The sequence below is a fragment of the Lissotriton vulgaris genome, chromosome 2_1 (genome assembly GCF_964263255.1).
Source record: "Lissotriton vulgaris chromosome 2_1, aLisVul1.2, whole genome shotgun sequence".
NCBI classification, from domain to species: domain Eukaryota; kingdom Metazoa; phylum Chordata; class Amphibia; order Caudata; family Salamandridae; genus Lissotriton; species Lissotriton vulgaris.
Window position 1 is genome coordinate 302,286,659 of NC_141687.1, and position 24,075 is coordinate 302,310,733.

A 24,075-nucleotide genomic window follows, 5' to 3' on the forward strand; every position below is an offset into this window, starting at 1 on the left:
GCAAGAGGGGTTCAGAGGAAGGGGACGTCAGTTGAAGCACCTCTGTCAGGAGGTTAATCCTGACTGCCACTATAGGAGCTTCAGGATCAAGGCCTCGGCTGTCCTATGCACCACCACTTCATAGGATGTTCCCTCCTCTGTAGACATGGTAAGGGTAGAAAGCATGCCAAAGTCTGGGGAGGTGTCCAGACCACTGATGTCACCCAATTCCTATCTCCAGTCTGATTCATTCCCTTCGACTAACCCAAAGAGTGCGAAGACTTGGACAAGGTGTGGTGACTCCGGGACCGGTCTCAAGACCTTCCCTTCGAGTGAGACCGGGAGGGACGCAGAGCCAACTGCCGGGCCTCCATGCTCCAGGCACCAGAGGCACATGAAGTGCGGGTCCATCACAGACATCAGCTTGTGACTGAAGATTCAAAAAAAGAGGTCGACAAAATTCGAAAAAGATTTAGTCAAAAAAATTACTATGGGGCAAGCTCTCTGCGGATCTGCGCTAGACTGGCACGGTAAAAGAAAGAACTGATGTCAGAACGCAGGGGCGGCATCTAAGTAGGCCCAGCAAAGTCATCCAGGCGACCACGACTTCAACAACGGAGTCGAACAATGCCACCTACCGACGCACAGGGGTACTGCTGAAGAAAAAATCTCCGGATCCAGTCTGACGCCCTGGGGTAATTCTAAGGTAAGGCATCCATAACTAATAGTCTCTGTCAGATGATTTCAGATTCATGTCCCGATAGTCGGAACACAACTTTGGGTTGTGGTCGCACTTCAGGCACCAGAGGCACACGAGGTGGGGGTCCGTCATGGACATCAGCATGTGACAGGAGTCGCAAAGCTTGAAGCCGGTCCGACGATGGGACATCCCGCGTGCACAAGGAGTCAAAGACTTGAAAAAAAAAAAGTTGACAAAAGTCGAAAAAAGTTTAGTCAAAAAATGACTAGGGGCATGCTCTCTCCAGATCTGCGCGAGGCTGGCACGGAAAAAGAAAGAACTGACGTCAGAGCGCAGGGGGGGCATCTAAGTAGGCATCAAAACGTTATCCTACAGACCACGATGCCGAAGACAGGCGCAGAGTCGACCAACACCACCGACATTATTGCGCTTCTTGACTGGTCTTGTGGTTATCCCTATATAATGGTACTTGCATGAACAGGTGATCAAAAAATTTTGTTTTTGGTATAGCAATTAAAATTAGGGTATTTAATCTTGCACGAGTGGATCGCATCATTACACGCTTTGCAGCTTTAGGCTACAAATTCAATTTTGCGAAATCACATATTGCGTTTTTGGTAGTTAATTACTGCTTGTAATTACCCTGCCAGGAATCTGTGCTATAGTACATCAAAATAAAATAGTTGTTAGCTTCTTACTTGAGCAGTTCTTATATGAGATGACTGAGCTGTAATGATGCAGGAAGCACCAGGATTAAAGAACTGCCAAAAAAGTAGTTGCCTTGAAATAACTTTGCAACAAATTATGTTCTAGCATGCAAAGGGAACAATATTGCTTCAAGCTGATGGACAATGCCCCATAAAAAGGTTGCTCCAACGGAAGTATAAATCGTGCCTCTTAATAGCAAATGTTATAATAGCAACAACCATGATTTCTATCCTGTTCTGAAGCCCCCCGCAAAAAAGTGTAAAAGTCACTAAAATATCATTGTTGTTCTCTTAAATTCTGCAGGGGCAATCTATACTACTACTATTATTAAGAGCGAGAGCCCACATCTATGAGGCGGGTAATCTCAGTAACCACAGCACCAATCACAACACCCAATACAGCGTTGGAAAGGGCAGTTGCAGCAGAAGGACATAGGCTATTCAGACGGCCACCATATACATTTAAAAGCTAAAAGACCCGTGCCAGCAAAGTAGTCCCTTGTGGGCGTGTATGCGTTGTGCTGGGGGAACAAACGCTGGGGGCGTGTGGTACGTTCCGCCCTTCATGCCATCATATTGTGTGCAGACGCTGGGGGCCCGGCATCAGCGCGCCCGGCGGTCCAACATCCGGTTTCCCAGAGCACCATTCGCTGCGACGCCATGCTGCACTCACACGCTCTTCGGCGGTCCAAGATCCGGTTTCTCAGAGCCCCCTCCGCTTCGTCGCCATGCTGCATTCACATGCTCTCCGGCGGTCCAAGATCCGGTTTCCCAGAGCCCCCTTCGCTGCGTCGCCATGCTGCACTCACCCGCTCTCCGGCCACAGGGGCCCGGACTCGTCCATCACCTTGGGGGACATGGAAGCCCAGAACAGCACCAGCCCCAGGTACGTGCCGATCACCAGCACACTGCGCAGGACGAAGCCCACCTTCAGCCGCATCGTCTGCTGCCTGTCCTCGGCCCGCTCGCTCCCCCTGGCTCTCAGCCACGCTCCCTCCTCTGCCCCTCACGGTTCTTCCGATTACAGTCCGCTCCTTCCCCGGCTCTGCTGCTCCCGGTGCTGGCCGCTCTGATGCGCGTCTCCTGCAGCGGTACTGCCCCATTACAACCCTTTGCACACATTGTATTTCTGCCCCGGAAAACGTTGGGGCGGGCTGCTAGTGTGCATTATAAAATGCTATTTTTTTAACAAAGGTTTCCAAAATTCCTTTGAGAAGAATGGTAATCTTCTCTATAATGGTGAATATTTATTATATTGATTAGCATGCCTTGGTAAAGAAAAGGACAACCCTGAATGGGGCACAAAAAAGGCACTAGGCACACAACATGGTTACCAGTTTTTATGTAACACAGGAACAAATAGTGCACAAAGTAGTGGTTTCATTGTGAAAGGCTGTTGCATTGGTAGCCTATTATATACAGTATCACTTATAAGGTTTCATGATCATCTTGCTGTCAAACTACAGTACAGAGTCCAAGTAAAGGCACCACATTTACAGAAAGTAGGCATAGGTTATGTGAATAGATATTTGTCCAGCTCTATATTGCCCTTATTATCACCTCACAGTAACGTAGGGGTTAAGTATGTTGTATTGTATTGTAATTTTATTTATGCAGTGCTCCATACTCCTAATGAGGCCCAAAGTGCATTTGAGGAGGAGTAGCACCCTACTCCGTGGAGTGCCATAGATTGAACAACGTGTGTTTGTTGTGGAGCTTGATGTGAGAGATGTTTAGGTCTTGCATCAGGACCAGAGTTATCCTCTTAATGGGTTTTGTTGGTTGCTATGCCTCTGTGTAAACCTGATGAAAAATTGAGTGAGAGGTAGGTTTTTTAAGCATTAGATTCTAGTTGAAGGACAGAAGTGTGTGAGTGCAATCTGGCCTATGTTTGAAGTAAATTTGTGTGTGGCTATCACTAAAACTACTGAAATTGTGTCATAAACAAGTGTGTAGCTGTTCTTACATTCTAATGGCTGAAACCAGAAAACATCTTATCAATCCCAGCTTATCCCTTGACAAATGTGTGATCCTAGGAAAATATTTTATTTTGCCGAGCCTCCTTTTTCTTCATTACCTTGTATGAGAGCATTTTCAAATACCTAAGTTCAGGATGTGAGCTGTATAAAAATCGTCTGTTTCTTTAAACAGACTATACTGTCGGACCATGCATAATAAGAATCTAGACCACATACAGAGTACACATGGCAACTGACTTGCCTCTTATTTCACTAGTGGCATTGACATCATGAAAGGGGTTTGGGTGACATGAATTTTTTCAATTTCATATTTAAAAACTATCACTTTTTTTTTTGGAGAACCTTTATTATTACTTCCAGCAATTACAAGTATGGGCCAACAACCACCCCGGCCGGCCGCTAGTCAGAGCAAAAGTACAGCAAAGCAATGTGAAAAGTTGTAGCAGTTCGAAAGCCGGGGTCTTACAAATGTTCAGGACACGACTTGTATTGAGGCGTACAGGTCTGAATGTAGGAGTATAAAGGTTCATTTTGTAATAAAAGAAAAACTAAAAGTAAGTGCCATACAGTCGTACAAGGTCCCACAATAGTGAGCATAAATCAGGATATCCGCAAATAGTACAAATACAAATGAAGCAGTGGGGAGAAGGTAAGCAAATCAGGATAAATGTAGGCACAAACCCGTTACCAAGCAAAGCTCAACCCCACCCCTCAATACGAAACATATTGTAGGAGACATGACGATCGACGACACTAAAAAAAAGGAGAAAGACTAATGGGCCATAGAATCAAATAACGGACAATTTAACAAACCCCATCCCCCCTGCCTACCCCCCCCCCCCCGCCCCCCCAGCAGCGTGCCTGTCGCCCTAATGGAGACCCGAAATGTAGAAAGAGGAGAAAGAAGAAAAGAAGAAAAAAGTGGAGGAGGGCCCTCAATCTTACCACCCGCCCCCGCCCCACACCCCTATGCCCAGGAGACATCCCAAATGCGAGAGCAGAATATCCGTGGAGAACGTCAATCATCGACCAAACCAGCCTCACAATCCCGGCCAAATGTCCCCCAAGCACCGCCAGCCAACAATACGTCCACTAGACTCTAGACGGTGTCATCCCTGGCCTTGTCTATCAATGGAACCAACATACGTCCACTTATCAATCGGTACACAGAGCGGCGTGGAGGGTCCAAGTGATCCGGGCGGGCAAGGCCGAATTACCGCTGCATGGGACTTCAGCAACCCGAACCCATCCGAACATGCATTGGGGAAATCCGTTTGCGTCGACATTGACACCGAGAGCATCCCCAAGGCCGAACACAGTCTCATCTTCCAAGGCGGGAGAGTCACACAACCCGGCAAGCACATAGACAGCGCCGGGGCAGTCCAAAAATTAGATCAGCGTTGTTTTCCCAGCCTCCAAGTAGACATGTGCCCCGAAGAGACACTCGCATGCATCACCAAACTGTCCAGGGCGATAAAAGGAGCCGGGTCTTTCAGCGGCTCCAGGAAACTAGGTGTAGGTGGAGCACTCCGCGTGGACACAGAGGCGGGCACGGCGGCACTCCGTTGAGGTCGAACTGTGCCCGCATGAAACGGCGGGACAGCAATGGCGGCCATCCTTCTTCCCAAGTCTCGGGCATTACAGATCAGGGTTTCGTGCATGTTCGTTAGTGCAGCCAGTACATCTTTGGACGTGGGCTCCTTCTCGCGCCACCAGTTCCCTGATCTCATCCACACGGCAGCTGTTTGACCTGGATGTGGTCCGCACAGGGGGGCGCCGGCCGCCATCTTAGCCGATCCGGCCACGTCCTTCTACACCTCACCTCGGGGACCAGGCCCCAAACCAGGGCACTACAGGATGCACAACCGGGACTCAAAAATGCAAGGCAGGCTCCCCGAACAAGAGTCACCAAAGGGCTAAACAAAATCTCTGCCGCCCCCCCGGAGCCGCCCGCCGATACCGGGGGTAGTCCTTGAGTATGCCCGGACACAGAACTGGGGAGGGGGCCAGATACCATGCACCCCCCTCGACCCTGCTTTGCCACGCAGCCCCACGGGGCACTCCGTTAAGTGGACCGGGTCGTCACTGCCGCCATCGGCCCATCAATTCACCGGCGCCCTCCGGCCGACTCCTCACCACCACCAGTGGCCGCTGTTGTCGCAGTCGCGGCCGGCTGCTCCTTTCAATCGACACCCCGGTCTCAGCACCGCGAGGGCCTCAGAAGAGTCGGGGACATATCCCTGGGTCCGCCACACGTAGAAGCCTCAGGAGCAGACGGTAAGTGGCAGTTCTCCTTCGCCTACTTAAATATTCCGTTACGGCTCAGGATAGTTGCCAGGATATATGCGCGGGGTGAAAGGGCTCACGGAGCCGAGCGTCTATGCGGCCATCTCGGTAGCTGGCTTGGCTCCTCCTCCAAAGACTATCACTTTTAATAAGTGCCTCCCAGTGAAGTGATATCTGATGGACTAAGAAGGACTGCAGGATATCTGTTGCTAGATTAGCAAGCCAAATGTTTTCAAGCCTCAGCTCGTGTATGGGCTCTAATTGGCAAGATCGATAATTTGCTCTGCTCATTCTGCTAATTTGTTGTCTTGCCCAATTCTACCCGTTCTTTGAAGCCTAGAGAGAGAGAGACAGACAGTGAAAGAAGAAACAAGCCTTCTCACCAGGATGCCTGCTACCTGAAAGAAATGAATTGTGTCCTACTGGTTAATCAATAAATCTAAAAGCTTCTTGAAAGCCAATATATTATTTTGATTGATGGAGTAGTTTAAAGCTTCATGTGACTACTATTTATTCTTTCTGAGAGGTAATGTAAGGGTGTTATCAGCTGAGGTCTGGAACGTTTCCTTTTAATGGAAAAAAATGTTGGCCCTAGGTAAAGTCTGATTGTGAGTTAGTAAAATTATATATTTTTTATAACACTTGTTTTATCTTAAACAACGAAGTCCTAATCCCATGTTTGTGCATTCCAGGTGCTTTATAATGCAGCAGATAAATAGGAGTACCCTGGGGCACTTTATTTATCTGGGGCAATAACTGCACCTATTACAAGATTTTGGGATGCACTATAAATACAAGTCACTATTCCCCAGTGCACCAGCCAGGACTTAGTGCTGTGAAACTCTGGTTACACAGACTGTCATGTGTTTCCACTTAGTCCACTCTGGCTTTCTCTGTGTTGGCCTAATAGTGCATGCTGTAGGCTGCATTTTGCACACATTACTATATAAACCTGCTTGCTTTAGTGCCCCAGTGAAATTTCACACAGAACCTGCATATATTTTCCTGTTCTGTTCTTTCCTGGGAATTAGTCGGAACACCACAGACAAGGTCAAACAACAATGCCCACTTGCTATTATCTCTGGTCACTAGCACCTAAACACATCATGAGAACGCAGCTGCTGTTTGTGAGTACACGCCTTTTCATATATCTGCAAAAACAACAGTTGATGGACAGAATGCCGAACAATGTCATACATTCACCCCAGTACAGAGATCTGGGCCTAAATCCATCGTTTTTTTGCACTCCACACCACCCCAGTTCAAACATGGCCATATGCAAATCAGCCTTGACCCTGTGCCTCATGGGAACAGTCCAGCCCGAACTGCCAAGCCATGTCTTTCCTGGACCGGAATCAAGCATCCTAGGACCGGTTTCTGGCTATCAGCCGTCTTCAGCCAGGATAGCTTGACTCCAGTGGTGTGGAGAGCATGGGACTCACGTCGGAGCATACCCAAACCACTCGGGGTGACAAATGCAAAAACAACAGTTGATGGACAGAATGCAGAACAATGTCATACATTCACCCCAGTACAGATATCTGGGCCTAAATCCATTGTTTTTTTTGCTCTCCACACCCTCCCAGTTCAGACATGGCTATATGCAAATCAGCCTTGACCCTGTGCCTCATGGGAACAGTCCAGCCCAAACTGCCAAGCCATGCACCGCCCCTTTCGTACCCCTTTGTCATATATCTGAGCAAAAATAATTTAAGTAAATACCCTGAGCGAAGGTCCTGAGCCAAGCATGCTATGTCAGCAGAGATGTAGAATGTCCACCTATGATTGCTGAGGTACCGAGGTTTGTCACTAATCCCAGAGATCTTTGATATATAATCATTTAGCTTCAGTAGAAGGGAGGGGGTTTTAGGATAATCTGTCTTTTTATGAAATATGTTTTATTGACCATGCTAACAGATTTTTAGTATGCATTTGTATTCTAATTGTAGCATGAATACTACATTTTAGGACACAATAGTTTGAATAAATATTCTAAATTTCCTTTGTGTCTCTTGTTTTTTTATTGTGGACAAGTACGAGAGAGCGAAAGGGTGTGTCCTGTTACTGCGATCCCTGAGAGGGTCGCCAGGGTTGTGTTCGAAAGTTTGCCGATTCACTTGTTTCTCTGGTAAGGTTAGGGGAGCAAGAGAGGCACTATAGCTAGTCGGACTCTGGCTCATAGATACTGAGGTGGAATGATGACTTAGTCCCTTCATGCCGATGGTCTATGATCCCATAGTTCTGTTTCTGAGCAGAATTCCTGCATCAAGACATCTGCAGTGATCGCATTAACCAATTGTGCTTTCATAACATCAAATAATGCATTTCCCACTGATTACTTTAATGAGCATGTGATTTTCATTTAAGATGTATTTACCTGCACATGAAAGGGCTACAAAATAACTGTAGAATATTTAGTTCTTTTTAACTATGCCATAACAGCCCCCTCATCCCCCAAAACTCCCTGACCGTGCCGTGCCCTCTATGCACTCAGGATAACAGTTCACATACTTGCAGTTCAACCTCTGAATGAACCAGGCAATAGTGTGTAAGCTGCTGTCACTGAGGCCCCAGCTCCAGGGCAGTCCAGCACACACCAGGTAAAGAACTGTGTGCATCCTGGACACTGCAGCTGCCCAGGCTAAGACACTCGACGATTAGGGCCTGAGGCACCCTCAGTGAATATGCCTCTGAAGATATGCATATTATTCCTTCGGGCTGCCCTTCCTGATCCTCGGGCTTCATCGCACAGTTAGTAGTGGTGATAAAAGGAATTTTATGGTACCTTTCAGCACCTTGAATGGGTCTCATTTACTCACACTCTACCCAACAGGGACCATTCTTTGCTGTATTGGCTCAAATTAACACCCATTCTGTCCTTTGTTCGATACTAAAAAAGGTGGACAAATGATCCTTTGTTCGATACCAAAATAGGTGGACAAATGATTCTTTCCTGGTGCAATGCAGAGGAGGGGGCATCACTGGAGACGTAGCTAACTTCATAAAATGCCTGTTTTCAGGTCCGATTCTTTTGTACCATATAGATTTCCAGCTTTACAAGAATAAGAAGTGCGTGAGGCAGAGGCCTCCGGATATACTGAGTTTGTCCGGCAGACACGGGCGCTTTAAGTAGGAGTGCGGTGCGGTGGTGGTGCTGCGGCACCCACAAAATAACCATGCTGGAGTTCAGGAGGTGAATGAGCAATATACGTGTCTGTAAATAAAGTTTTTATCTTGTTGCATTTGGTGGGAGTTCAAGCACAGAGATCAAATGTCAGGCTATGTCCTTTGACAAATTGCTGCCTATTCTTTTAGCTTGGTGATTACGGATTATTTTTCTTTCTTTGACTGCAAAGTGAGGACTGTACAAATATTTCAAAATACATCAGCATTTAGGAAAGCCCAAATGAAACACTTTTTGGTAATTCTGCAGAGTTATCGAAACAAAAAATGTAATAGTATTTAAACAAATCTAGACTCTACTTGATGATGCCCAAAGCATAAATATTCACTGAAACTAGATTTCCATATATCATAATTTGTGTACTACATATGTTTACCAATAAAAATGCATTTCTTTGCAAATGTAGTGGTCATTTAGATTGGAAATGTGCTGTCTGTAACTGACAGTCCACTACTACACCATGCTTCAGAAATATACTTTTGTGACAGTGTGCTCCACGACCTACACACCACACGCATACCACATTCCTGCTGAAATGGGGGGGGGCTTATTGGCTGAACTTTGTATGGCGTTTGGATTTTACAATCCCTATGACTTCGGTGAGGGGAACATCCTTTACGACGCGGATGTTACCCCGCGCTACCATTACGGACGTGTCTCTTACAACGCAAGTCGTAACCACGACTTGCGCTGGAGGGCGCTCAAGGACAAGGAATAGTTAATTTACTATTCCAACACCTTCCCTACTATCCACGGGGACTAGTGTTGGAATAGTAAATTAAACTATTCCTAAGTCCGCACCCTACAGCGCAAGTCGTGGTAACGACTTGCGTTGTAAAACACACGTTGTAACGGTACATGTGGTAACAGCCCGCGTTGTACCGTCATACATCCCTTCGGTGATGTAACATTGGCCACAGCACCCCCACTCGGACTATTGTTCCAGCACCACTGGAGGCAGACTGAGTTTTCTTTACAGGAGGGAGGAGGTGTATAGTGCACAGTAGGTTTTAAAGATGATGCGGGTGGGATACCCTTGCTGCTAACTAAGTCTTGAAGGTCAGTACCATTTATGAGAGAAAGGAGGGGGGCTTCCTGTTTTTAATCAATCATATTCACTGCCTTCAGGGCGCTAATTCCACCCAGTTTAAAGGACCATAAACAAAGTACCATTATTAAACATTCCGGCATTACAAGATTTTACCAAAAAAACATGTAGGAATCTTCAGAGTAGCTGAAAAGGAAATCCCATGTATCGATGAGTGAACATCATTGGAGTGAAAGTATTTCAGTGCATTGGTGCCAGAAACAGCGCAGCTCTGCACAGAATGAAAAACACAGATTCGTATTTTGCTTATGAGGAAGAAGCTGCTGCATGGAACTAACAATTCATCCACCATGCAGGCAACAACTTCCTGCAAAGAAGCAAATCTAGTAGCTAAGGTTAATTTGTTTTCTTCTCAATGAGGCTTAGACCAACACATCGAACACAAAATGAACATATTATACATAAGATAAGAGAAATGGGGCATAGTAGCAACAAGATGAGAGGTCTTTAAAAGACACGGTGCGACCAGTGAAATGCCACTTTATTTCTAAAAGTCAAGAGCAGGGAGTACACCATTTTATGTCTGTCTAGAAAAACCTTTAGCTATCTGCCGGAGCTCATGAAATCACAAAGATGAATTTAACCCTTTCGATGCTGATGACGAGCTCAGCTCGTCATCACCCACGGGTGTCGTGTGCTGATGACGAGCTGAGCTCGTCATGGTGCCACTAAAATGGCATTTTCCAGCACACAGCGGGAAAACGCCTAGCAGCCAAGAGGTTAATAAGTATGATAGAGAAAGGGACTTTGGTTCTACCTCTTCTTTGAAATTCTTTACATGCGCTTCTGTGGGCAGCAGTTGTGTTTGCCCTCCTGTGATAATTTTATCCAGGGGCGGTGGGTGACATTTGAAAGTGGTGTGGCGCAAAGTGATTTGCATACAGCACAATAGCGAGCGAGCGATCCCGTAACCCCAAAAGGGGGGTTTGGGGTAATTACCCCCCCCCCACCCCTTCAAGAAAATTTTGGAAAAAAAGTAGAAAAATCGTGCATTTTCAAGCAAATTTGAGAAAGCAGGAAGGTTAATAAAGCAATTGTGAAAGTGCAGTTGTTACATTATTAGATGGCATAACATAGGTAGCTGCTTATCCATACTAATATAATAAAGAGAGAGCCCAAACCTTTGAGGCGGGTCATCTGAGGAACCACAGCACCAATCACAACACCCAATACAGCGTTGGAAAGTGCAGTTGCAGCAGAAGGACATAGGCTATGCAGACGCCCACCATATAAATTTAAAAGGTAAAATAACCTTGCCAGCAAAGTAGTCCCTTGTGGGCGTGTCTGCCTTGTGCTGTGGGCGTGACAAACGCTGGGGGCGTGTGGTACGTTCCACCCTTCATGCCATGTCTCATATTGTGTGCTACTCCCTTTAAATACCCCTGCAGCCCATAATCAAAATCCACCCTTACTCCTTAAAATACCCCAACACCCTTAAGCACTAACCCATCTTAACCCTATAAATATACCCTGTACCCCAAACCTATCCCTAAGCCCTAAAAATCCCCCTGTAATCCGAAACTCAAACCTAGCCCTGAACCTTATAAATACCCCTGTACCTCAAAACCCAAACCTACCCCAGAACCCTAAAAATACCCCTGTACCCCAAAATCCAAACCTAGCCCTGAACCCTAAAAATACCCCTGTACCCCAAAACCCATACCTAGCCCTTAACCCGTAAAATATCCCTGTACCCCAAAACCCAAACCTACCCCTGAACCCTAAAATACCCCTGTACCCCCAAACCTAGCCCTGAACCCTAAAAATACCCCTGTACCCCAAAATCCAAACCTAGCCCTGAACCCTAAAAATACCCCTGTACCCCGAAACCCATACCTAGCCCTTAACCCGTAAAATATCCCTGTACCCCCAAACCTACCCCTGAACCCTAAAATACCCCTGTACCCCAAAAAACCAAACCTAGCCCTGAACCCTTAAAATACCCCTGTACCCTAAAACCCAAACCTACCCCTGAACCCTAAAAATAACCTTGTACCCCGAAACCCAAACCTACCCCTGAACCCTAAAATACCCCTGTACCCCAAAACCCAAATCTAGCCCTGAACCCTTAAAATACCCCTGTACCCCAAAACCTACCCCTGAACCCTAAAAATACCCCTATACCCCAAAACCCATACCTATCCTAAACCCTAAAACTACCCCTGTACCCCATAACCCAAAACTATATCTGAACCCTTAAAATACCCAAACACCCCAAACCCCAAAACATATATACCCATACTTACCTTAACCAAACATTAAAAAAAAACATGCTTTTACCATTCAAGCATTTACAACGAATTTTGTTGTAAATGTATGTGTGGTAAAAGCATATAAAATGTAATGCCACGCGTTATAATGGCATTGCAGAGTCATGGTACTTTCGTAATGAAAGTATGCGGAGTGATGGTATGCGGAAAGAAAGTTGTGGAATAATGGGTGTTTACCCTTCCCCGGTAAGTACATTGGCGGCACGGCGGCCCACATCTCCAGCAACATACTTTTCACCACCCATTTGAAAAATGCACAGGTCTCTCTCATTGATGGCCAGCACCGACATACACTTTTAGACACACCTCCCGCCACAAGTTCTAGAATTGCAAACTTTAGAGCTGGGGAGCTACGTTCGAATCTCGGCATCAGCTCAACATCCTGTGATTCCAGGCAAATCGCTTTGTCTCCCCATGCCTACCACAAATGAATGTGTTCTTCTGTAATGTAAATTGTGCTCATGCCATGTTGTCGAGTTCGCGCTATATAATATTGCAAGAAAAAATAAAGTAGGGAAACTCTAGTTTACACACTACTGAACGCGCACTTTTAAGTGCATCTGCAGTGCACTGTGAATCGGAGCGTTTCACAGGTCTGTCACAGATAAGAAATGCTATTAAAACGAAATCCTACAAAACAATATACTACTGGCCGGCAGCAATTCATACCCAGACAACGTCGGGACGGCTGCTAATTCAGTATAACCACAGAGCTTCATACATTCCGTCTTATTATGCTCAGGTGCTGAATTCAGACTATAAGACTTCCATGGAAATCTCAGCTCTAAGAGTGGAAGAAGTTGCACAGCAGTTGGGAAACAGCCTTCACAAAGCATGGGCACACCGAGTCCACCTCGTAATAAATACCAGCTTGAAATACCATGTTGTTAACGTTTAACAGTGTGGTTCACGCTCGCACACATGTCTGAATATTCCCGCTAACGTACTGCTTACATTGAATGTGCTAACCGATTTTTAACAACCATAGTTTTTCCTTTTCCTGGTACTGAGTTTTCTATCAATGTAGTGTTTTTTTGCCTTGTTGGTTTGATGATGTATAATTTCATGCTGCTGATTCATGGGGACCAGCCAGTGTAAATTATGGTTTTGCCTATTTGTTGTGTGGCCATCACCACCAGCCATGCACACTACACATTCGCCTATGATCTAGCACCTTTGTTTTAGTCCTTAACAAATCCAACTTATGAATGCTCCCTAAAAGGAGCACTCTAGACCTAGCACACTAATCCAACTGCAGAACAATCCTGAAGGGCCTAGGCTATTCCACGAAAAACTGATTGAAATGCGAGCGTTAACATAGTTCTGCAACTACCTTGAAGAAAAAACCTTTGCCTCCGACTGGGATCTGCTCTAGAAGAGACACAGACTCTGCACAGATCTCTATGTATAACGATTTACATATAATAGTGGACACGCGCTTGATCAATACCCTTCTGTAATAAATGGTGCACACGCTGCACTGCAGACTGCCTTTGATTTACGGCTCTCAGACTAAAAGCACTATTGCTGTTTCAGTATTTAATGGCCAGCACTTAAGAAAGGGCTGATGTTCTTGTGGTTTCTACCTTCACAAAGGTAACCGGTGCACTGTGTGGTGTGCTTTACATAGGGTCTTCCGCGTTCACCCACGGAGAAGACACACGGACTCGTGAGAGCCGGCGTCTTTCGAGCTTGTGGCGGCTGCCAGACAACGACCTGTGAGGCGTTTTTGTTGGCTTACTAAACACTATTGAATATACAGATACCCTTGTGCAACTTCTGTTGTCCTGAAGATGGTCCTCCGGATCTTTATGGCCTACTTGGACCGAAACGTCGACGCCTAACACCTTATACAAACATACTGTATAATTCACTTGAAACTATATTTTGTGAATTAGGCTGCATATGTAATAACGTGCATGTGGTCCTTTATTGTGCCCACACTATGTGTTAAAGGTGTTTATGTGCCACCATATGATTTATGAGATATGGTTTTGGTGGTCCTATGTTGCCGGACTTTCTGATTTGTGAAAAACTGTAAATACAAAATAAGTTTATAATTGAAAAGCTAAAAATAAAAATAAAAATATATTTTTGATACTACTTGCTGTTGCTGAAACCCTTTGGTTACCTTCTTTAATTGAGTGATCATAGTTATGACACTGTTGAAAGCAAAAAATTTACGTTGTGAATGATTCCTTCCTGGACACTTAGCTTATACGATTTACATAGGGGCGTAGCACTGTACGGGAAGAACCTGTGGTTACTGGATTACCTAAAGTGCCTTCAGATCCGTTAGCAATGTGTTAGCATTTCATTCTCACCTGGTAGCATTCTCATCGAGTGGTGAAGTCGGCCTGTGAGAGGGCAGCTTCAGCTCTGGCAAGCAGGTCACTTGATTTGAGGAGGGGCTAGCTGTGTGAATGCCTAACAAGTCTTCTGATTATTCAGCTTGTCTGCTCGTTGCCCAGCAGTCAGTCAGGCATCCAGCCCCCGGCCCCTCTCTGGGATCCTCGTGTCCCTTAGCCATCATGGTAACATTGGTAAACTAAAGCCTCGGCCTCCACCCAAATTGAAAAGATATTATGCATTTTTATATAGTAATGATACTACACATGAGAAGAAAACTACAAGTGAACAAACAACGTACAACAGCATGAGGCGAAAAGTGATAAATGTGAGCAAACAAAATACAAGAGGTAGCAAACGGTACAATTATAGGAGGAAAAAAGTGACATCTGTGCAGGTTTATTACAAAGGTATAATACAAAGTAGAAGTACTTGAACTTCACACTACAGCAGTAGTACTGCTAAAAAATGCTGGGCCTGTGTCCAGTTCTGCCAGGCAGGAAACAAACGGAGACAGAGAGTTAGTGTCTGTCTGCAGGCAGCCACGTGGTGAGTCGAACTGGGCCGCACACGAGCCCTAACGACACCACAACACTGGGCCTGTCCCAGCCATCATGGTAACAAACATTGGTAAACTAAAGCCTCGGAGTCGGCCTCCATTCGATTCATGCCCGTCCCCACCCAAATTGAAAAGATAAGAAGGCTACCTACCTATGCTTCCTACCAGTGCCACAGAGTCGAGTCAGAGACTGAGACACCTTTTCACTTGAACTTCCAGCTGCTGTGTACTGTACAAACGCTGTCCGACCAATTCTGCCAGGGAACGAACGGAGAGACAGACAGAGTTATGTCTGCAGCCACTTGGTGAGTCGGACAGTCGGACTGTGCAGCACACGACACGAGCCCTAGTAACGACGCCGACACAGGACACACCACTGGCAGACACAACACAGCAGTGCCAGTATAGGACAACCTCAGGTGTAAGCAGCAAACACACAGCAGGCGATCCCAGACAGTACCAAATTAGGCCAACGTCAGATTCAGACACCAGGCACACACCACAGTCAGTACCAGGCACCCCGTCTAGGACAACATCAGTTACAAGCAGCAAACACACTTTGCAGTCAGTTTTAGGCCGTTCCAATGTAGCCAAACATTAGTTACAGGCAGCAGACACATACCATAGGCAGTCTCAGTCTGGAACAACATCAGTTACAGGCAGCAGACACATACCATAGGCAGTCTCAGTCTGGAACAACATCAGTTACAGGCAGTGGACACTCACCGCAGTCAGTCCCATGCAGTCCCACCCTAGGCCAACATCCTGGTCAGTCCCAGTCTAGGACAACTTAAGTTGCAGACAGCAGACACTCGCCACAGTCTTGTCACCTGTGGACCAGCCTAGGTCAAGTTCACTTGAAAGCAGTAGGCAAACACCTAATGTTTGTCCCAATCTATGACATCAGTTGCAGGCAGTGATTACACACCTCGGTCAACTTTAGTCAAGGACACTATCCTTTGCAGAGGCACACCGCATTCAGTCCACTGCGTCCCTTCCTAGTCCAAATCAGTTGCAGGCGCAGAAAGATCCCCGCAGTCAGCCCCATGCAGCCGAGGTAGAATTACTACCATGGTCTAGAAACAAAAACACAGTCAGTGCCACCACAAAGCGAGCACAGGCAGCAGGCACTTATCGCAGCCACATGAATTAGCAGCAGTGAGAGGCAGCAAACTGAGTGGGCACTGCAGTCAGTAACAGTTAGAAGACGCACTCTTCTTCCTTTCTAGCAGTCTAAACACAGCAGTAGCAACCTCGCGTGAACACAGCAGGCAGCAGAATGCCTCCCCTCTACGTTCTGCGCAGCCAGCAGCACCCTTTAGCCTCTCCAAAACAGTCTCTACTGAGGCCGACGATGGCAGAGATCAGATACAGGCAAAACGGACTGGTCAGACATGCCCAAAGCAGGCAGGAAACATAGCAGTGCAGTCCCTAGGTTTCGGAGCTACAGACAACCACAAACATCAGCTGAAGGGAAAGACATACTTAACATTAACGGCTGACGAAAAATTAAGTCCCTTCACAACCAGCTTGATGAAGTTATGTGGACGTCGACTTCACTCACATGGTCTGGGATTGCTTCAAATTTGTTCGTTTTTGGCGACCAGTCACCATCTGATCTGGAACGAACCCTGGAGAGGCGGCAAACCTTTTTAGTTTCAGCAGGCACACTCGTCTCTTCACCGGGCAGCAGAGGTAGAGCCAGCCAAGACAGGCAACGAATGCACGGCAGCCTGTGCACAGTCAGGCAGCAAGCACACACCTCGGTAAATGACTCTGGCAGCTCCACCAGGAATCAGCGGGCAGTCCTCATTCCCTTGACTCCGTGCAGCTCCCTCTAACACACTCAGCAGCCAGCCAGCCAGCAGCGCCAGCGCGCGCATCCCCAAATGGCCAATCACTGCATGGCTTCACATGAAGTGTCACAGTGATTGGCCATTAAGTGCGGCTGAGGCAGTGCGCCGTGGAACAGCCAATCCTGGCGCTGCATGCAGTGCCAGGATTGGCTAGGGGGGCACAGTCACTACTCGCCCTGGGGGCTGCGGCATGCAGCGGCACCGCTGCTGTAAGAAACAGCACCCCCTTGGGACAACTCTAAAGGGGAAGGCTGAACCGCGCATGCTCGGGCTAGGTGCAGCCCAAATTTTCACCTGCGCAGAATGCCAGCAGCCCAGCCCAGCCCCACCCCCTGATCTCCAGCCCCACCCCCTGATCTCTCCTGAATGCTCCGGGTGTGTCCCTAATCCCGGAGATACACTAGCGCTGCTGCGCTATTTCTTAGTGTGCACTGCTGTGCTTGACGACGGTGCGTCCCAGGCTTAGTGGGGCTACGCCCCTACGCCCCAATGGGCGCACCGCAGCTGATTTTATCTCATAAATGATAGACATTATTAATTCAGATGCTGCGGTAAATGCAATAAGGGAGTTTTCATTGGGAACCCCCAGACAAATACAGTAGTACAGTTTTACATTATTAACTCTATGACAAATACAATAGGAAGGAGTTTTATATTGTGAAACTTGTGGGACACACCACAGGACAGTGTAACACTGAAAGACATCTTACACGGATATCCAGTTCAGAAGGAGCTATAGTGGTCTGCGTTTAATTGTGTAAATCAAGGAGTAAGAAGCCTCTTTTATCAATGTTTATATTTGAAAAGAAGCAAACTGGGGCAATATTTAAAGCCTCTTCTTTCTCTAGGTCAAAAGATAGGCTGATTGAATGGTTAGAAACTTTGCAATTCAGGTCCCTAACTAATAGAGCCATATGCACCTTCCTGGTCTACTACCGCATTTAGAAACACAAGCAAGGCAGAGACAAGAGCATTCTGCGTGGGGTCAGGAGGAATATAAGTGTTTACCAGTAACCCAGACTTCCCCTGAACTTATCCTGCACTGAAAAGAATTTTACTACTTGAAATAAATTATGCGAATCAGAGACACTACAGTAATTCGACCTATGGTAATTTCTGAAAAATATAGCTACACCCCCCTTCGCATGACCCCTCTTAGAAGAGGGGACAGCCCTATAACTAAGCACAACATATCCATCCAAGACAAAATTATTCAAACACCATGTTTCCTGGGTGCAGACCACATCAGCTTTCAGATTATTTAAAAGCCATTTTTATCAGGGTAGTTTGACAATCCAGCTGCATTCCAGGAAGCCACTTTTCGCTCTGATATCCTTCGGGATCTTGTTTGCGATCTATAAAACGTTATAAATAAATAAATAATTAACTGCAACTATTACTCACTTGTCCCAACACATGATTACTATTGAGGGTGGCTGGCAGCCAACTCCCATCTTCTCAACTAATCTTCTATTTACAGAGGGCCCCCTCCCACCTTTGCCTCCAGGAAGGAAACCCATATCCCATCTTCTCCTAGGGAAACTAATAAATGATCCTAATTTCCTACAAACAACTCATTCCCCTTCGTAGGAGAGCCTCCTAGTAGGGAGAAGTTACCCACTCCATGGGAGAACCAACTGCTAATACTCTCAGGAGAAAATGGGATCAATCCCTCTACAATGGAAGCAATCACTATTTTGCAAAATCAGGTTGGACTCCACCCAGTCAGGTTGGACTCCACTGAAATGTCACTCTTGATTAGCTAATCAAGTGGGAATACGTAACATTTTCTAGAGCGTTATCATTACTTTGAGCCATCTTCAATTTATTTTAACCATAAAACAAGATAATAAATAAGACCTGTTCAGTGTTACATCTTGATCAAATATAGCAATAAATCTTAAGTGGTTGGTAAATGGGGCCAAATCTGTGATATCATTTTTCCTGATGGCAACATTCTATTAATGATGGACATTTCAGAGTAGACCAAAGTTTTAACTAAAGGATTGAGACTACATGGGGGCACATTAAGAGAATGATGTCCATTGTGAGGTGTGTCAACATGTGGTGTCATCAACTGAGGAGGATCCAGAGGCTCTTGAGGAATTTATCAATTTGCCCTGCATCTTCTAACTAAGATTATTCTCCCTTATTGGATGACAAGACCTGAGCCTCTGTATTCTCAAAACAATTTTTGTGGGCTTTTTTTTAGATGCTTGTTGGTTTTTCTTTTGTCTGCAGATTACACTCTTTCTGCTTAATTTCCTTTTTGGACCGCAAGCCATTGGTAGAGGTGGATAAGCACCCTGAATTAGTCTCTTTACCCTTAAAAATCAGAAATACATTGCTTTGTGAGCTGAAAGATGCTCCTGGTTCATTCAAATCTAAAGTATTAATAGATTGAGGTTCAAAGACATTTTTTAAAGAGTATATATATATCTGATCACCACCTATTTTACGATGCCAGTTGCTGTTACTGTTATTATTAAGCGGCTTTCATAATGCCCCTCCCCCCAACTTTTGGGCAGCCTCAATATGGACATCAGATTATTAAAGCTCACAAGTAGGTGGAAGAAGACTTAGCTCAGGAATAATTGCTGAAATATATATTTTTAAGAGTAAGACTTGTCCATCATTATATAAGTGCATAGCTTATTTCCAGCCATATCCTCAATAAAACCACAACGGTACTGTTAAGCCCTTGTAGAGAAAAGCAAACTAGTCTCAATACAGCCAATACTATCACAACCCTCACAGACTTGCAGTCACACAACAGCAAAAGCAAACTCCCCCTGAACCAGTTCCAGTCACACACTGTCAGAAGCATTATTTTCCACTCACATATAAGGAGTCTCTCACACGGATCAGAGCAGCATGTGTACTCTATCAGAAGAACTTTTGTAAGTATCCCTCTGTAAAAGAGAGTCTTACATAAAATTAATCCAACACATCCAAGATATGTCCACAGTATTTATTCCAGTATGATGAACAGCACCTGACATCTATCCCAGCTGAGTTCCAGTCAAGTAATGGAGTGGAATCCTGTAACCCACTTTGACAGATGCACAGGAGTGTTCTAAACGTTTGAGTGACAGTATGAAAACAAGGGTATAACAAAACATATAATAGAAATTACACTAACAGATTACCAAATATCTTCCGTCCTTAAAGGAAAAAATTATTAGAAACTACAATAATACATAATCATGTAGATATATTGGAATAGAAACAATCCTTGGCTGTAAGCCCATATGTTGTGATTCAACTTCAGGAACATGTCTGGTAACATCATCATCAGACACAGAGCCACCAACTTCAGAACCAGAACTGTTATTATTCCTGACATTATGGTGATCACCAGACCCAGACTAAATGCTTGGAGGGAAGACGAAAAGTAACTTCCTCCTGTATGTAACCGCGAATTAGTCTACCATCAGCCATGATATTGTCATCTTTACCTGTTGTTCTTACTCTCACCACATTTCTCCTACTTCACCTCTTTCTTCACTTCATTCGAACAGCATACTTGAAAACTTGAATGATTCTAGTAGCACGAACACATCTAGATACATCTAGAACACATTTTCTTAAAAGGTTTTTTGACCTTAACTAAATCTCCTACCAAAAAATTGAATTTTTTTCACATTAATTCCCTCATCATGCTTAATCTTAGATTTAACTTGACTTTCGGTCACCACTGCTACACTTTGTCTCCATCAGGTGTTTCATTAGCTTTATTGGTATTGTCCAAGACCCAAACAGGAGTTAATTCATTAGCGGAATTTGTTCCTCTCAACAAAAAATATGAGGAGTACCAGTTGTGGAATGCAGTGTATTGAAGTAGTTCCACAATATCTCTGCAATGGCTTTCACCGCATTAGCCTCAGAGAAAACAGCAATTTTAATTGTTTCCTTTAACATGCAGTTGACTTGTTCCACCACACAATTACCCTGTGTACTGTACATTGCTGTGGTAAGGTGTTTGATGGTGGCATTTCTATCAAGAAAATCCTGCACGATCAGATATGTAAACTCGGCACCCTTATCAGTAAACAACTGACTGAGAATACCTTCCCCAAATAATGCACGTAGAAAATCTGTGACTTCTCTAGCATTGGCTTCCTTTAATAATGAGTACTCCGCCCAGTAAGTACAGATACTCCGTCAAGCAAAACAAAAGCACAGCTGAGATGAATGTGTCACAAGACCAATGAAATCCAAATCATTTTTTGCAAGGTTGTGATGCTAACTCAACAGGGTGTAAAGGTGTGCTATATGTTTGTAGGGGTTCATCACTGTTGGAACACTTCGCAAATGAATAAACATCTCATTCTCAGAATCCATAAAAATCACACAAACTCTTCTTGGTACGCATTTGTCCAATATGACCCCGATGTGCATCTAAATCAACCTGGATCTTAAACCAGCTGAAGGAACCAACAAAGTACCCCAAAGAATCAAATCATTCTCCAGAAATAATTCTTTGATTTTGGAATACGACATCATTTCTTTAGAAAGTGTGCTTTCCCTTTGCCAGCCTTTAGTAATATACTAATGTAATAGTATCTGGGCAGAATTGATTTCAGCAAAATTCCTGTAAAGTTAAGACCTGACTTTCCACAAGAGCAATGTCCAAGAAACCAAAACCACATTCCAATTTTTCCACATCACCAACCACACCATCAAGAGGACATCTTGACAAAAAATCAGCCCTAATATTGTTACCGAGTGGAATGTAATTGACTTTGAACCGAAAACCGCACAATCTTCATAACAAGCAATGTAACCTAGGACTGGCTTTATTCATGCTTGAGTCAAAAAATAAATGCACTAAAGGCTTAATAGGTAGCAAAATGCTGAGTGGCCCACACACACGCTAAAGCCTCTCCCTCAATTGTACTATAGTTACATTCAGTATTGGTTAAACTTCTAGAAGCAAAAGCAATGGTTTGTACTTTCCCTTCATGAAATTAATTTGAGTCAACACCACCTCAAGACCAATAGCACTGGCATCCACAATGACTATGGCTTCAAATTCTCATCAAACGCCTGAAAGGCGCTAGCAGAGAAAATCAACGTTTTCAACTTGTTAAATCAATCAATCAGGGTTTTATAAAGCACGCTACTCACCAGTGAGGGTCTCAAGGCGCTGGGGGGATATGAGGGAGGGGGGGGAGGGTGCAGCTCCGGATCAGTCGAAGAGCCGGGTCTTGAAAGTGTGCATAGTGGGGGGGATCTGGGAGCCCGTTCCAGGTCTTTGCTGCGATGAAGGAGAAGGCTCTTGCGCCTGCTGTGGTTCTGAGGATGCGTGGGATCTCTGCCAGGGCGAGGTCGGCAGAGCCGAGGTTCCTTTTGGGTACGTGGAAGGAGACTCTTTCGTTGAGGTATTTGGGTCTGATGTTGTGGAGGGATTTGTAGGCATGGATGAGTATCTTCAAGGTTACTCTCTTCTTGATGGGGTGCCAGTGAAGGTCTTGTAGGTGCTGGTTCATGTGCTTGTGTCTTGGGGTTACGAGGACGAGTCTGGCTGCGGTGTTCTGGATGGTTTGAAGCTTGTGTAGTAGGGTTATGTTGATTCCAGCGTAGAGGGCGTTACCATAGTCCAGTCTGCTGGTTATGAGTGCGAGGGTGACGATCTTTCTGCATTGGGGGGGGGGGGGGGGGGATCCACTTGAAGGTCTTGCGGAGGAAGTTGAAGCAGGTGGCAGCGACGGCGTTGATATGGCGGGTCAAGTTGGAGGAGTCTAGAATGATGTTGAGGTTCCGGGTGTGGTCCGTCGGGGTGGGTGAGTTTCGAAGGGCAGGAGGACCCCAGGAGCTGTCTCAGGCGGTAGGGGAGTGTCCGAGGACCTCTGTCTTCTCAGAGTTCCGTTTTAGGCAGCTGTCGCTCATCCAGGCTGCGACATCTTTCATTCCTTCTTGGAAGCTGAGTCTGGTGTCTTCGGGGTTTTTTCTGAGAGAGAGAATGAGCTGGGTGTCGTCGGCGTTAGATACTATGCAGAGCCCATGTTGTCTGACCATGGCGGTAAGGCGGGCCATGTGGATGTTGAAGAGCGTGGGGCTGAGCGAAGATCCTTGGGGTACACCACAGTTGATCTCTGTAGGTTCAGAGAGGAAGGGAGGGAGTCTGATCCTCTGGGTTCTTCCGGAGAGAAAGGAGCGGATCCAGTCAAGGGCGGTTCCTCGTATACCGGTATCGTAGAGTCTGGCAACGAGAGTGTGGTGTGAGGAGTGTCAAAGGCTGCGGAAAGGTCTTGTAGGATGAGGGCCGCAGTGTGGCCCTGGTCGAGTAACATGCAGATGTCATCAGTGGCAGCGAGGAGGGCAGTCTCAGTGCTATGGTTGCTGCGAAAGCCAGACTGGGAGGAGTCGAGGATGGCAGTCTCTTCGATAAAGGTGGTCAGCTTGGCGTTGATGAATCCCTCTGTGACTTTGGCTGCGAAGAGAAGGAGAAAAATGGGTCAGTACTTTTTCAGGTCCGTCGGGTTTCTCGAGGAGGGGCTTGACCTCTGCCCGCTTCCAGTTGTCTAGGAAGATGCCGGATTCAAGGGAGGAATTGAAGGTCCGACCTAGTTCGGGTGCAATGGCAGCGGCGGCTCTGTGGTAGATGTGCGAAGGGCAGGGGTCAGTGGGGGCTCCTGAGTGTGTTCTTCATGGTCGTGGTGGTGTCTTCAGGGGTGGCATGTTTCCAGGTGGTGATGGTCGGCTGGTTGTCGGTGGTGGAGACGGGGTGGTGTCTGGAGTCTGTTTGCTGAAGTTGTCGTTGAGGGCTTTGATTTTCAGGTGGAAGTAGGAGCTGAGCTTGTTGCTGAGGTCCTGAGATGGTGTAACGTCTGTGGCTTCGCTGGGGCGTTTGGTGAACTGCTGTATGATGGTGAAGAGTTGTTTTGCGTTACTTGTGTTGGTGTGGATTTTGTTCTTGATAAAGGTCTGCTTGGTGGTATTCATTCATGGCGTTCCCGTAGTTGTTCTGGTCATTGTGGTTTTCCTGTTCTGCCAGAGTTTCTCAAGGCATCTGGAGGAGCGCCTGGCTTTTTGGAGGTTGGTGGTGAACAAGGCTGCCTTTAGGGGGCGTTGTTTGATGGGGTGGCGGAGGGG

At 45.9% G+C, this 24,075-nt stretch overlaps 1 protein-coding gene across 3 annotated transcripts in view; it reads right to left on the reverse strand.

The window, feature by feature from the left end:
• Positions 1–24,075, reverse strand: part of RPH3AL (rabphilin 3A like (without C2 domains)) — a 1,157,680-nt gene that overhangs the window by 320,716 nt on the left and 812,889 nt on the right. The window lies entirely within an intron of this gene.